The 16,562-nt window shown below is 34.9% G+C and overlaps 1 protein-coding gene across 3 annotated transcripts in view; it reads right to left on the bottom strand.

The window, feature by feature from the left end:
• The window catches only part of Mthfd2l (methylenetetrahydrofolate dehydrogenase (NADP+ dependent) 2 like), a 110,446-nt gene that overhangs the window by 43,482 nt on the left and 50,402 nt on the right, over positions 1-16,562 (bottom strand). The window lies entirely within an intron of this gene.

Below are 16,562 nucleotides of genomic sequence, written 5' to 3'. Positions count from 1 at the left end.
TTTTTTAAGTTTGTACTTCAAAAATGTTAAACAATTTAGCTATGAATCTATTTCCCTTTAATATATTAGAATTACAGATACAGATAAAGTATCTCTCAAACTTAATCCAAATTCTTATCTTTTTTACTAGATGAATGTGTTTTTTATCTTCTAATTTTTCCTCACTCCTTCATCTAAATTATATACTTATGAAATATAAAATATATAAAAAACATTGAGATGTTTTTAAAACATGGAGATGAAATAAGAGAGAAGCCCATACATACCAGATGTAAGTTACTTGGAATATTCTAGTCCTTGGGTTGGAGAGGTGAGTACCTAGTTATTCATGATTACATTTTTGTTTGTTTGTTTGTACTGGGATTGTACCCAGGGTACTTTATCACTGAACTATACCCCAGCTTGTTTTGTTTTTAATTTTGAAGCAGGGTCTCTCTCAGTAAATTGCTGAGTCTGGCCTTAAACTTGCTGTAGCCTCTCAAGTTGCAAAGATTATAGGAATATGCCGCCATGTCCAACTTCATGATTACATTATTATATTGACCATATATTCTTTAAACTTAAAGAATTCTTAAATTGCTAGATTAATTAAATTCTATTAGATATTTTTGTAGATTCCATTAGATTTTCCACAATCATGTTGCTTGAAAAAGAAGATAAATTTTAAAGTTCTTTTCCAATTAGATGCATTAGATTACTTTTCTTCACCTGTTTGCACCAGATAGAATCACCAATAGCAATGTTTGAAGGGAATATCTTTGTCTTGTTGCTGATTTTAGGAGAAAGCATTCTTTCTTTGCCATTAATCTGATGCTAGGTATAAGGTTTCCACAGATGCTCTTCATCAGGTAGAGAAGTTCCCTTCAATTCCCAGATTGCTGAGTTGTTATTATTTTAATTTTTAAATCAGAATGGATGACAGATTTTGGTAAATGTAATGTCTGAGATTATTAAAATATAGTTTTTTTGCTTACTTTGTTTATGTTTGTTAGACTCCACATATAAGTGGGACATGTACTATTTGTTCCTCTATGTTTGACTTATTTCACTTAGCTTATTGTCTTCCAGGTTCATTAATATGGTCACAAATAGTAAAATGTTCTACTTAGTATGGCTTCATAATAGTCTATATTCTTTTCATATATCTGTTTCTGGCCACTTGTGTGTCTTCTTTAGAGAAATGTCAGTTCAGGTCCTTTGCCAATTTTTTAATCTCTGTGTGTGTGTGTGTGTGTGTGTGTATTTCTATTCAGTTGTTTGAGTTCCTAATATATTTTGGATGATAATGCCTTATCAGATATATGATTTGCAAAGTGTTTGTCCCATTCCATAAATTACATTCTTCATTTCTTAGATTGCTTCCTTTGCTATGCAAAAGATTTTTGGTTTGCACTTCTCTATGTTTGTTTCTGTTGTGTATGCTTTTGGTGTCAAAAACTAGAGATTACTGCCAAAGACAATATCAATCAAGTATATTTTCCCATTTTCACTAGGAGTTTTACAATTTCAGGTCTTACATTTAATTGTTTGATCCATTTTGACTTAATTTTTGCATATGGTTTAAGAGTCCAATTAGTTCTGTTTTGCATGTAGATATTCAGTTTCAAAGAGACCATTATTTGAAGAGACTATTCTTTCTATATTGTATATTTTTGGCACCCTCATCTAAGATCAGTTGATAATAAATGTATGGGTTTGCTTCTGGGGTCTCCATTCTGTTCCACTGGTGTCTGTTTTTATGTCAGTACCATATTATTTTTGATTACTGTAGCTTTATAACATAGTCTGAAATCAGACTGGTAAAGAAGCTGTTAAATTCAGTGGGATATACTGCTTTTACTAAGTTGCCTGAAATCAAACTACAGCCTATTCCAGAGGGCTAATGCAAATCCACCATAACTTGCCTGAGTGCCTTTACTATCTTCCTGTCCAGTACAGATCATCAAGCACTCTAACTCATTTTCTTTTTCTTTTTGATACTGGTAAATTTAACCCAAGAGTAATTTACTACTGAACTATATCCCAGCCCTTGTTGCTTTTTATTTGAGACAGGGTCTTTTGCATAGGGCCTCACTAAGTCACTGAGGCTGGTCTTGAACTTGAAATCCTCCTACCTCAGCCCCCTAAGCTGCTGGGTTTAAGATGTGCACCCCGGTACCAGCAGACAAAGACCTCCATACCTGTCCATCGATATGGTCTAAGAACTAACCCACATTTCCTAGCATATTTGAAAGCACCATGATAAATATAATGAATAATCTTGCTTTTCATTTGAGACCTCATCATCTACAAATAGGGAGAGGGATTTTCTCCCACAGAGCCAAATATATTTAACAATCACATAAAAATAGTTAGAAAAATTAGTAGCAAGAGGATTTTTCTGTCTTTTCTATCAACAAACTCAAAGATATTATTTCTAATTTCGTTTTCTCAAAGCATAAAATGATATTATTATACAGAATTTGGTCATATTTCACTGAGTACATTATTATAGGTGAGGTTGCTGTACAGGTCAAAGTCAAGAACAAAATAAGCATTAAAAAAAATCTCTTTGTACTCCTAGAGATTTAATGGGTGTCTCTGTTACCTTGCCTACAAGCTTTGGGGAGAATTTTTTTTAATAGTTTGTTATACCATATTTTGTGATGCAAAAACCAAAGAATAAGGGCAATAAGTTCATGTTCATTCAGAAATACTGAAGATATGCAGAGAAAGAAATCCTGAACAGTCCTGAGATGAATTTATGTAAGTCAAAGAAATATTTTTTGAGGTAAAATAGTTTATTTAAAACAAATGTATAAAAGAAAATATCTAAATAAGTCAAATGCTTGTCTTAAAAAATGAACAAAAGCAAATTTGAGAAAACTTCAAGACTTTCCCTAAAATTCGTCAAGGAATTCAATGATTGACTTCTTATCCTACCATAACAATCTCTTCTCATACAGCCCAATAGACATGCAATGAGACATTATGCTCCCATTTAGAGAACAAAAATCACTGACAGAGCTCCTTTTCAGGAACTTAGAAAGTACTCTATGGAGGATGATTGAAAAAAACTAAAATGCACTGTAATAAAACATATCAGAAGTCCACATAAAATGTATCATAAAGTAGAGGAAGGTCAAACACATTCATGTGTTTTTTATTTACAATTTAAAATTTAGGGGTGATATCTTAGTAACTTAAAAAATGAAAGTACACATGGAGGAATTCTTACTATTCTAATGAAATGATTTCACTCTGCCAGTCAACACATGCCTAGAAGAAACATTCAGCAACAGCACACTCTGCACACACCACAGGAATGATGACTTCACCTCCAGAAGGGCTCATATGCCTACCCACACTAGAAAGTAAAGCAGTAGTATTTTCTAGTTCATTCATTGAAGACAGTCATCTTCTCTGGGTTGTTTCTCTTTCTTCTCCCTACCCTACATTTGAACTCTGCAGGTGCAAGCTCTGAGTCAAGGCACTGATGCAATGCCATATTACGCCTTTATGAAGTGCAATAGTCCCAAACAAGGTGTTAAAGAGAATCTAAGGCTAAATGGGCCTTAAAGAGATTATCAGACCCTATAAAGACTCTCCTCACCTTCTAGAAAAAAAACTTAAACCAAGATAAGCACCTAACTTCTAAAGAAGGACATTTATTCATTCATTCAATGGTAAGTTTCTACTGCCAAGAGCAAACTTCTTCACTAGGCCTGAGAAATACAAAGATAAATAAGACCTACTCCTGGCTGGTAGAGATCATGATTCAGTAAGAGTCACTTCAATGCTGTCCCACTGTAATTCTCAGTATTCCCTACTAATTAATGCTTAATTCCCTTCTTCAGATACTGTCTTAATTCTCCTCTACAGCATTTTTAGAGTCACTTATTGAATTGAGTGATAATATTCAAGGGATATATCCATAAATGGCACAAATAACTCGAAGTATATTTTCAATCATCTACTGATACACTGGGAAAAATATAACTTTATTATATTTTTATAATATAAAAAAATTATATTCTGTTCCATATGAATTGGATATTCCAGAACCTATCCTGTTTTCAATTCAGAGATAATCCTTTACTAGCAGGGTGGAGAGAAAGCTTCTAATCCATACTTGTATGGAGACCCCAGTATGAGCTGCCTGAGAAAAGCCTCCAGATTGTTGAATGGACAGAACAGGTGTAGAAGAATAAATTCACAGACAATAGACTAACTGACCAGAAAAAAATTACAGAGCACATCCATAGACTGCAGCACCTCAATTTTCAGGTCTTCGTTTTTAAAAGATAAGAGTGAATAAGTCAATAGATGTTCCAAGAAATCCAGGATCAAAAACCACAAAAGACTGAGAAAACAATTTCTTCTTGCCTTAGAAAATATTCAAGTAGTGAAAAAACAAACATGAGAAGTCCATGATTAGTAAAACCAAACTCTGTGTTGTATACAGATATCATGAAGAGACAATGGGCTGTGAGAATGAAGACTGCTACAAACAGGTCCAGTGAATAATCTGGTCAAGGGGTTGGGGATGTGGCTCAAGCAGTAGCGCGCTCGCCTGGCGTGCATGCGGCCCGAGTTCGATCTTCAGCACCACATACAAACAAAGATGTTGTGTCCGCTGATAACGAAAAAAATAAATATTGAAAAATTTTTTTTCTCTCTCTCTCTCTCCCCCCCTTTCTCTCTCTCTTAAAAAAAAAGAATAATCTGGTCAAGCCATATAAGGGAAATTCAACTGAAATAAGATAAAGGCAGTGAATGGCTTTGTCGTGACAAATCTGACATGCATGCCATGAAAATGCAGGCAGGAAATTCAGGCTGTTAGATACATTTATTAATAAAACTTAAGGTTACACATGAAAAAGCTTCAACATTCATGAAGTTAATTCATCCTGCTTTTAGGATATGAATTTGTCTCTATGATATGATATATTTTGGGTTATCAAAGATGATTTTCTATTGATACTCATATAATTCTTTTAAAAATGATAAAGATTGGGGTTGTAGGGAAAAGCAGGTATAAAATGCCAAAGCTTCAGATAAAGAGCATTTTTTTTTTTACACAAAGGAAATACTAAGGCAAAAATAGGCTATCATTCATTGGCACTGGTTATACAGAGGCAAAAGGTAGTGCTAGAGAGCTTACCATATCAACCAACACACTTCAAACACGTCAACTCCCACACATAAACAAACAAACTCATTCTATGAGGCTCCTACAGGAGGGTAGGTGGCATGTGTGCTTAGGGAGTGACCCCAAGTGAGTAGATGCTGCCCAGTCTCCCTCATGTGGTGGGATGGAGTGGCCTAGGACAGGTATCTGAGAGCCTCCACTGTAGTATGCCTAAAGGATTCCATGCCCTTGGCAACTGGAAGCAGGCAAGACCTCTCTAAAGACTATGTTCTTAGATCTTTGTCTAAGACCCAGAAGAACTGTTCTCTGGGTACAATGGAAAAATAACTGGAAAAAGGTAAGACTGTAGAAAAATTTGGTTGGCAGAGGGTGAAAGTGTGCTTTCCCAAGGTTTTAAAATCCTTTCATCTATGCATTTTAAAAAGCATTGACTGGCTTAGGGCCAGTCGCTGGTATAGGCTTTAATGGGAGCTTTGTTTTGCCCTCTGCCTCCCTAACAGAAGTTAATCATATGGACAGAGGGGAAGTGTATTGCTTGCTGCCTCTTGGGGAGAGTCTGCATGCTGAAAGCCTCAGAGGCAGCAGGAGACACCTTGCCTTTAAGGGACCTGGACTCTCGTTGGAGCCAGTGCCATGTTTTGGCTAGAACACTGCATGAAATCTTGCACTGGTTTTGGTGGGTGATCTTAGAAAAGTCAATTAGGTTATGAGTCACAGAGAGAATTCACAACCCATAGGGCTGGTGGAACAGTGCCTAGCATATAAACCTTATACACAGGCATTCTGTTGTTACTTGTATGAGAAAGAGTACAGCCTGTATTCCATGTAGCCATAAAGGCTGAAATTGATGTGCATGCTTTACTGTAAGTTGAAGAGTGAAGAGATAATGTAGCAGAAGACACTACTATATAACCTCAAATTAATCTCAAATTGTGCTATCACAATTTGAGATTAATTTGAGGTTATATAGTAGTGTTCAGCACTAATCTAGAAAAGGGAAAGATGAAGATGGTTTCGGGTGTATCATATAATCATTGCGACTTTGGGCACTTCAGTAAAATGTCTTTATTGATGACAAAATAAAGCCTCTAGCTCTCCTTCAATGAAAGAATATCATGGATATGATTTCATCTATGCATTTTAAAAAGCATTGACTGGTTTATGGGCCAGTTACTGGTATAGAAAAAAGGACCAAAATAGCCCTGGGTCTTAGAAAAAAGAACCAAAATTGCCCTGGGTCCTTTCATCTGACATCTTCAAAGCCAATAATAATTGCCATTGTTATTGAGCATTATGAGCCAGGCATCCTGCTAAGTCAAACTTATTCTAAATGGTTTTATCCATGCCTCCAGGTCCACTGGATGTTAATAACTTCTAAATCCATCACTACATCCCAGAGCTCTCTCCCATGCCCAAATCCATATATCTCAACCCTCTACTGGACTTTCCATCTGAATATACCACAAGGGTCTCAAACTGAACAATTCCAAGTTTACTCATTATCTCCTTCCACCCACTCATCTTGACTTCTACAAAACCTTGCTTCTTTTCTATGTGGTTCCTTGTTAATGGTAACACTCTGAAGCCAGTATATCTTTGTAGACTGCTTCTTGTTTCTCCTCACTTCCACGTACTCTTGTTTTAGTTCAGAGCCACGTTGATATTACTTCCAGTTTCATACCTGCCCAGAGGCCTCTTTAAAACTTAACTTAATCATGTTATTTTAGTGCTCACAACTATGTACAGGTTACTAATGCCCTACAGATGAAATCCAAATCTGTTAATTATAATGCTGTTTGGAGCCCTCTTAAATGTTCAGCTTCATCTTTCATCACTCATACACAGGCACAGTTAATATTTTTGATATATTCATAGGCCTAAGCTACCAGACATATTGTTCTCTTTTATTCTATTTATTGAATTTCTGTTCATTCTGTGAGATGGACTCAGTTTAATCATAATATTTACAGTCAATGGAATCTAACCATCACTCTCTCTCTGGTTATACTCCCTTTGTTCTTCTCTCAATGGACCCACACAAGTCTGAGCACACACGCACACACACACACAATATTTTATTGGCAAATTATTATTTATAAACAGTATAAATGCTATATAAATATGGAAAAATAAAATGTGGTATATAGAACACATTTGGACAATGGAGTATTACTCTGCCATAAAGAAGAATGGCTTTATGATGTTTGCCAGCAAGTGGATGGGTCTGGAGACTATCATCCTAAGTGAAATGACCAGTTAAAGAATCAAAGGTCAAATGTTTTATCAGATATGTAAAAGATAACTCATGATAAAGGGGGGGGTATATAGAAGTTCAGTAGATTAGACAATGAAGAATAAATGGGAGGGGAACAGGAAAAGGAAAGACAGTGGAATGAATCTGACATAATTTTCCTATATACATGTACAAAAACATCACAATGGATCCCACCATCATGTACATCCACAAGAATGGGGTCCTAACTAGAATAAGATATATTCTAAACTTGAATAATTATATCAAAATGGATTCTACTGTCATGTGTGACTAAAAAGAAACAATAAATAAATAAGAGAAAAATTCATAAAAATTAAAAATAATACTTAATCTGATTTGTTTATACATCTTTCTCCTCTGCTAATTTATGAGCTTCTTAAGCTCTGGAACTAAACTTTATATGTCTTTGTTTTTTCTAACACCTGATATAGGGCCTAATATATATTAGTGGCAAAATTAGTATATGTTGAATAAGTGAATGAGCCCAGAGACATGTACACACTTACACTACAGTAGTAGTTATAATAGCAATAAATTGGAAATAAATACATTCCCATTAACAGAAAATGGGTAGTCAATTGAGTATTACACAACTAGTGACATATACATTAGCATGGGAAGATCTCCAAATCATAATATTTATCAAAACAAAGCAAGTTGTAGGAATATACAATATGTAGAGATTGAAGTATGCATAAAACATTCAGATCTGACAAATCTAGGTGGTGATTATATAGGTGCTAACATTCTTTGCTTTTACGCATATTTTAAACATTTCATAATACAAATTTGTTAGAGGTATAGCCATAAAAACATACGAAGTGAAAATGGCAAGGGCTAGAGACATCTTGAAAGGGACCTCACCTACTACCCCATGACATACACATATACAGTCAAGAGAAATTATATTTAATCAACATAGCATTCAGCTATTTACAATATATTTCTAAGTAAATTTATATTTCTATATAATGAAAAATCTTTGATCTAATTATTATTATTAGTAGTAGTAGAAGTAGTAGTAGTAGTACTGACAATTGAACTCATGGGTACTCAAAAACTGAGCCACATCCCTAACTCATTTTGTATTTTATTTAGAGACAGGATCTCACTGAGTTGCTTAGGGCCTCACTAAGTTGCTGAGGCTGGGCTTTGAACTCTCGATCCTCCTGCCTTAGCCTCCAAAGCTACCGGGATTACAGGCATACATAACCACACCTGACCAAGATCTAATTATTCTTTACAGTAGAATTTCTTTTCAATATTGCTACTAGTGCTTATTTTAGTCATGAAAAACCAGAAGTGTAAATATGTTTAGAGAGAAAAACCTCAAAAAAAAAAATCTACCTATTCTCACCATGTACCGAGACCACAGAACGAAAACACTCAGAAATGAGATTTTGACCCTCTTTTCAAAAGTCCTGTAATTAGCACAAATTGAGAAAAAAATAAAAAGTTTTTAGGCAAATTAAGAAGAAAATATGTATTTTTGTACAAGATAATAGAATTTCATATATTTTCATTAACGCATAATTTAATTTTAGGCATAGATACAGTCCTGACAACAGCAAACCGAAGGGAAGAAAAACTACATTCACTTGAAAGCCATTACACAGTAGGTATTTAATTCTTACTGAAGTCTGTAACACTGGGATTATTGCCTTCATTTTATAATAACTGAAAATGAAGCCCAGAGTGTTGTATATTATTTTTAATGTTCAAATTGAAATTGAAAGGGGATTGGAGGTGTCATCCACAGTAGAGTGTTTGCATATAAAAAAAAAACAAAAGGAAAGGAAAAAAGCAAAAGAAAATTGAAACCAAATCTTCCTTACTTAAAAGATCATGCTTCTTCTACTACAACACCCTCATGTTCAAGGATCTTTCCCTTTATACACAAACTGCCACCTTCTCTTGTGTCCTTAGAGCTTAGTGTACTGATCTATAATAGACCTAAAGAATGGATTACAAGTGACACACACTTATCTCCTTTGTTAAAGTTGCTTAATAATATATACATGAGACATAAAATATGACATAGTATTATATACACATATGTATCCTTTGTTATACACAGGTTTCAGTGTTAATCTTGATTTTGAAAATATAAGGAACCATTACTAAGCAAATAAAAAACTTAAGACTAATACGATAAAATACATCCCTTGTGCAAATCCCTTAGGTATTTACAATTATGTTCATAGTTGTTTACTGAATTATTCATTATAGTAAAAATCAGGAAACCATCTAAATATCCAATAATCAAGAACTGAGTGAATAAATAATATTATATCCATAGCATGGGATACTCTGGACTCATAATAAATCATATTTAAGAAGAAAACATTTTATGAAGAAACATGTACACACCGAAGAGCTACAAATGCAAGTAGTATGTTCAGGGTAAAAGACATATTTAGATATTTGAGTTTATATGAAAATATAAAATAGTGGAAAGCCAAACATCACATTGTTAACCTCAGCTCACCTTTGTTCAGATTTGGAGTTTTTCTCCCTCTCTTTATTGCCTATGTTTTGTAAGTTTGGGCAGGAAGGATATATTACTGACATTAAGGGGGAAAAATCAAGAGTCAAGCTGCCCTCTCATACATTAACAAAACTTGTTGTGGATCAGAAATGTTTTGCCTAGTTCATAATAAGCTCTCATCATGAAGTGCGGGAGCTGGAATGGGCTGAGGTAGAAGCAAGAGATAGAGACTGGGAGGCTAGGAGCAAGGGTTGGAGTCAGAAAGAAAAGAACACTTCACCTAAGTGTGTCCACCTCCTCAATTGCTCCACAAAGTCAGGTTGCTCCAAAAGAGGGAGAGGCAATAAGGAGTTCATCCAAGGAACAACGAAATACACAGCTATAAACAAAGACTAATGTCATTATGTAAAATCAGAAATCTTAGGTAAAAATAAAGTTTTCATAAAGGTGGTCTCTTATGTTTAATTTATTTATATGTATGATATCCTCTCGACTCTGATTCAATGTTTATATCAAAAGTATCAAAAAAGTATATCCATCCCTTTAGTTGAGTTATAGCTTAAAAGTCAGTAAATTTAATATTTCTAAATTATTATTTAAGTGTTCATATCCAATAACATAAGAAGGACTGGCATATAACTTATTAGCACATAAAATTTAATGAGAATTTACAATGCACAAGGTACTGAGCTTCACGCTTTACGTGAACTGGCTAGTTTAACAATACTGTGTGAACGGTTATTATTCTTCACACCATATCAATGAAGTTTGAGGTTCAGAGAGATGAGATAACTTGACCAAGGTTACCAAATTCATCAGGGGTAGAGTTACAACTTAAATCCTGGAATTCTTACCTTAGTGTGGCCTGTGCATTGCTGCTACTCTATACCATTAAAAATAACTGACAAAGTTGAGAAAAGTGACAACTTTAGGAAAGAAGGAACTGGAGAAGCAGAGTTTGCTAAAGGGGACAAGCTGGAGAATGAGCAACAGGATATGGGAAGAACAATAGTATTAGTAAAGCCATGAAATGTGCTGGCATCCACTCAGAAAGTACCCGGGGCTGTAAATGAGCAAGTTCCGCTCCTGGGTTGCATGAGCTCCAGAGGGCGAAGCAGACTATTTCCATGCCCCACACCTCAGCATCCCTCAGTGTCCTGGAATTCTGAACATTACTAATCCTTCTCCAAGGAGGAATAAATCCACAAGAGGAAAATTCTTGCAAAAATCTAGGATGATGTTTAATGGGAGTGTATTCAATACTTGATGATACAGTGGGAAAATAGGTGAAAGGAAGCTAGCTGGTCACTTTGCATTTTTTGACTAGTAAGTATATTTGAATATTCCAAATTACTCCACTGAATTGCCCATTTACCTTGTTTTATATTACAGTGTCTGTCATTAAAAGTGTTGCAATGGAGACGCTAGAGTTACGACTGTGGAGGTTCATTCATCATGCTGGAGGGGATAGCTTAGTGGACAAAATGCCAGCTTTTGTGACCATGCCACTCCATATCTAGAAGTTAACATGCAAGTGGCACTGACTCAGCAGGTTGTCTCCTGAATGAAGTTAGTTCCAGAGAATTGAATCAAATGCATGGAGGTCCTTTGGACAATACCTTAAAAAATTTGCTTCTCCTGCCTGGATAATGTACATTGTAAGAACTTTTACAAACTTGGGATATTCCCAAGTTCCCTTGAAGCATGAGATATAAGATAGCCCAGGATCTTCTAGCGCAATCTTAGAATTGATGCCCTGCTCTAGCTAGCCTTCCCTTATTATGGTTAGCTTCATACTAAGTTCACATGGCCTTCCCCCAGCTACTAGTTTTCGTTCAGCCATGTGGTTAACTGTCTGTAATAATCTTTACTCTTTCTTCACCCTTATTCTTAGCATAAAGTCAGTCATGCACTTGATGCTCTGACTACTCTTTTATGAACAAATATTATACTTTTATGATTTTATTAACTATTTTATAATGACAAACTAGGAATATTTAGTAGTTCCTGAAAATAATCCTACACTGTATAGATCAACAAATAACTAGAATAATGGTTCCATTTTTTTTAAAAAAACTGTGATCTTAAAAACATATCAACTAAGTTTATATCAACTGAAGAAGCTTTATTCCAGTTACAATCTCAAAACAAATGTAGCACGCATTAATTGGGCAGCCACTATGTGTCAGATATTATTCTAAGTATTACCTACTAACGTAAAAAATATTCTGCTATATTCTAGTGAAGATAGCAGACAACTATAAACTGATACTAAGTGCTATATCTATGGTTCATTAAAGTAGTATAGAAACTAATTTTATGCATACCTTTGTAGCTTCTACTTTAGTCTAAATATCTATTTTAGAACCGAGTTTCTACCTTAGTCTGGATTTCTACCTTAGACTAAATATTTATTTGTGGAGAGATGTTTAAAAAGTAAGTGATACATAGTTAAAAATATAAGATTTGAACCTGCACCGTTGTGCACACCTCCAATCCCAGTGACTCAGAAGGCTGAGGCAGGAGGATCCCAAGATCAAGGACATCCTCAGCAATTTAGTGAGATCCTCAGCAATTTAGCAAGACCCTTTCTCAAAATTAAAAAAAAAAAAGTGGTAGACATTCGTGGGTTCAATCCTCAGTACAATATATATATATATATATATATATATATATATATATATATATATATAATATATAATATATAATATATATATTACTATGAGAAACTGGAAGAGTGAGATTAATATTAATGTAAGCTAATATTATTCATGCCTCAGGATCTTCTTGCTATGATTTTTTCTTTTACTTTGTTCTTCTCCAAGCCCAATTCAAGATTTCATCACCACATTCTTCACCATCATCTCTCAAACATTATCAATCTTTTTGACACATCATGCACTCCTCCTCCTTCTACTCTTCCTGACTTCTCCTAGATGGGACTGCTTCCATATATGCTGACATTCCAGTTATGACAGTGGTCCAGCCCTCCCTGTTCCAGCTACCTCTGCCATTAGATCACTATCTCCCTCTTTAATACCCACTGCTAATTGTATTTGTTCATTTCCCACACATAAGCATGACGTGGTCATTTTGGTGATACTTTGTTCCTATTGTCTGGTTATGTGGAATCTGTTTTTCACACCAATTCATGTTTTCTCTGTAATTTCACTTTAATTTACTAATTCCTATATGTTTTATTCTTAAATTCTCAAGATGATTATTAATGAAGTGGAAATCTAGTGATCTTTAGTTACTTCTAATAATTTTCTGTCCTAAAATTTCCCATTAACCAAACCTTTTTTCTTCAGGATTATTGCAAGGCTGCTTACAGAGCTGTACTCCAACATTCAGCACATCTTTGTATCTGGTGAGAGGCATTAAAGGTGGAAAACAAGGCCAAGAACAGGCCTTGATCCCACTGTCTTCCCTCAAAATATCTTCTGGCCAGGATCAGGCAGGCTGTGGTGTGGCCAACCCAGCTACATTCAAAACAGCTCCTCACTGTACTAGAGCCCTCTGGTGGTAAGAGAACACCCACAGTAGGCTGGTCTAAGTAGAGAACCTCAACATGGTTACACCCAGGAACCCCTAATCCTTCTGGCTCTTTTTGTTCACTTGGCAAGCTCAATTCTTCCCTCCTTTGGGTTCCAGAAAAAGTCATACTTAAGAATACGAAAATAAATTAAATTCAGTTGAAACTAATTTAAACATTTATTCTCTTCATCAAACTTAATTCCTTCCAGAACTTTTACTCTCCCTTCATAGTTTGTAAATAATCATCAGTTCAAATTTAAAGTCTAGAAAGTAACAGTATCTGATCAGCAGCAAAGTGATTAAAGCTCTCCTTCAAGCCTTGGCTAAAGCAAAAATTATAACTATCATCTTCAATGCAGAAATATTACATGGCAAGGGTAAAGACAGAAGAAGAGTATAATCATTTGGTATGTTCAAATATAAAACATATTAGGGAAATTCCTAGATCTGTTAAGTAAAATTGCAATAACTTTTCTGTTTCTATGCTTGCCTCTCAGGAATCAATTCTCCTTTACATAGCCTAGGTGACCTTTAAATACACAAGTTGTTCATCTCCTACTCTCTGTCACTCTTGGCTTCTATCAAAGTCTTCACCTTGGCCCTCAAGGTCCCACATGAACAAACCTTGGCTACTTTCCTAAGAGCATTTCCTATGAGTCTCTCTCATAACTTACTAGAGCTTAATAAAAATCAGAATAATGTGATAAACTCTCAAATATCTGTGTTCTGGAACATGCTAAGCATGCTACTCTTTAAAGACTCTTGTATTTGTTCTTCCCCTGGTAGGAATGTTCTCCCAGATGTTTCTTTGATTTATTTCTTCATCTCATATAAATCTGCATCAGTCAGTATCCCTGCAGGACATGGATTACTCCTTAGACCATTATATGAAGAGAAATTACTAAAGGAATTTTACAGGGGGTATGTTCAGGATTAAGAGAAAAATGGGCTGTCAAGGCACTAGTAGATTAGAAACAGGAGGAAGCCTTTACCATCCCTAAGCCTGAAAGGGCAGGTAGAAGGAACTGATTTATTGCAGCCCACTGAGAGCCACAACCCCTCCCAGAGGCTCCCCAGCAGGACATGGGGGGAGTGTTAGAAAGCAGGTAGAAATATAAGAGAGAAAATTTTCCTGGCCTGATCTTTTTCTCCTCCCTTGAATCTCTGAAAGGTTCCAAGCCTTGCCAGGAGCCAGTGGCTGAGAAACACATTAGTCCTCATTAGTCAGCCTCCTGGGGCCAAAATGGGGAAAGGGAAAAATTGGATCAGATAGGCAAATGGAGAAAGGCCAGGACAAGGGCTCTATTCAAAAGATCACCTCCTAAGAAAGATCTTCACTAATTAATCTACCTAAAATGGTACCCCATTAAAGCAATCCTTCAAGCCTTGGCTGAAGCAAAAATTATAACTATCATCTTCAATGCAGAAATACTACATGGCAAGGGTAAAGATAGAATAACAGTATAATCATTCGGTATATTCAAATATAAAACGTATTAGGGAAATTTCTGGATACATTAAGTAAAATTGCAATAACTTTTCTGTTTCTATGCTTGCCTCTCAGGAATCAATTCTCCTTTACACAGCCTTGGCTAAAGCAAAAATTCACTCAATCTGTTATTGTACTTCTTATTACCTGATATTATATTGTATTGTTTATTTGCTCTCACACTAACATATAAGTTCTGGAAGGGCTGGGATTTTTGTCATTTGTATTCATTTCTGCATCTCTACAATTTATAAAAACTACTTCATAGCAAGTGTCCATTGTTTATTGAATGAATGAATGAATTTAACACTCCCTTTGCTATTCAAAAATATTTATGTTTAATAAAATTAGAAAAATACAATATCTCTAAAGAATTATAGTTGACTTAGTCACACATAAGACCTCTATACTATAGTCCTTTCTAAATTTCAAAATATCTTTCTTGCTAATTTACCCTGTAGAACAGCAAAAATTTAAACATTTTTGTGATAAAGAAATATATATAAACACATTATATTTCATAAATTTTATACATGAATATAAAATAACAGAATCTTAGAACTGGAAAAAAACATTAAAATTCTTAGCACAACCCCACATTCAATACATGGACATTCTTGACAATGGTCCCTTCATAGGTAAAGAGTAAAGAGTGAATGTAATACCTCTCCCAGAGAACATATGTTCATAATAATTACAGCTGTTCATGTGTGATTTTAGTTATGGTATTTGATCTATTAAAATTTAATGTTTAAAAAGGGATAGAATACTCTTTACATTCAAAATGGGACAAAAGTTTATTTAAAAAACACTGACAAATAATTCTCTATGATATCCTATTTATATTATTTATCTACCTGATCAATGAAATGAGAGGAAATTCACTATATCAAGAACTGGCTACTTAAAGCAGCTCTTATTATAATTAAGGTTTGTGTTTGGGTCTTTTTATCCTATATATTTAAAAAACAAAAACTCTGTATCTAAGTCATATTTTCTTTCTTCCAGACCAAACATTCACAGTTCAATGGACCAAGTTTCCTAGGCCATTCTTTGTGGAAACAACATCCAGATGCTCTTTTGAACATGGTCTAGTCCATCAACTTTCCATTTAAAGTCTTAGATGGCAAAAGAGTTCTTCAGTGTGTATGTGGCCATTGCAGTATAGTGGTTGTCTATCTTTTCCTCTTACCTGGACCTTCTATTTTCATTGACAAACTTGAAAGTACAGTTTTCTTTCACTTTTCCCCTCAGCTACAATACATTACTGATCTTCACTGATTTTTTATTTTGTTTTTGTTTTTATTGTCATTATTGCTTATTTTTGGAAGCCTCGTTCTATTTTATTTTAATTTCTAATTGATTTTTTTAAAAAAATAAATGATAGCAGAATGCATTACACATATGGAGAACAATTTTTCATATCTCTGGTTGTATATAAAGTATGTTCACACCAATTCGTTTCTTCACATACATACTTTGGCTAAAGATGTCTATCACATTCCACCATCCTTGTTAACCCCCTCCCTCCTCCCTTCTCCTCCCACCCCTCTGCCCTATCTAGAGTTTGTCTATTCCTCCCATGCTCCTGCTCCCTACCCCACTATGAATCAGCCTCCTTATATCAGAGAAAACATTTGGC

Source organism: Marmota monax, unplaced genomic scaffold (genome assembly GCF_021218885.2).
Source record: "Marmota monax isolate L192 unplaced genomic scaffold, Marmota_monax_Labrador192_F-V1.1 WCK01_AAM20220418_F8-fsc00112, whole genome shotgun sequence".
NCBI classification, from domain to species: domain Eukaryota; kingdom Metazoa; phylum Chordata; class Mammalia; order Rodentia; family Sciuridae; genus Marmota; species Marmota monax.
Note: the sequence above shows the minus strand (reverse complement) of the source record. Positions and strands in the feature narration are given on the sequence as shown.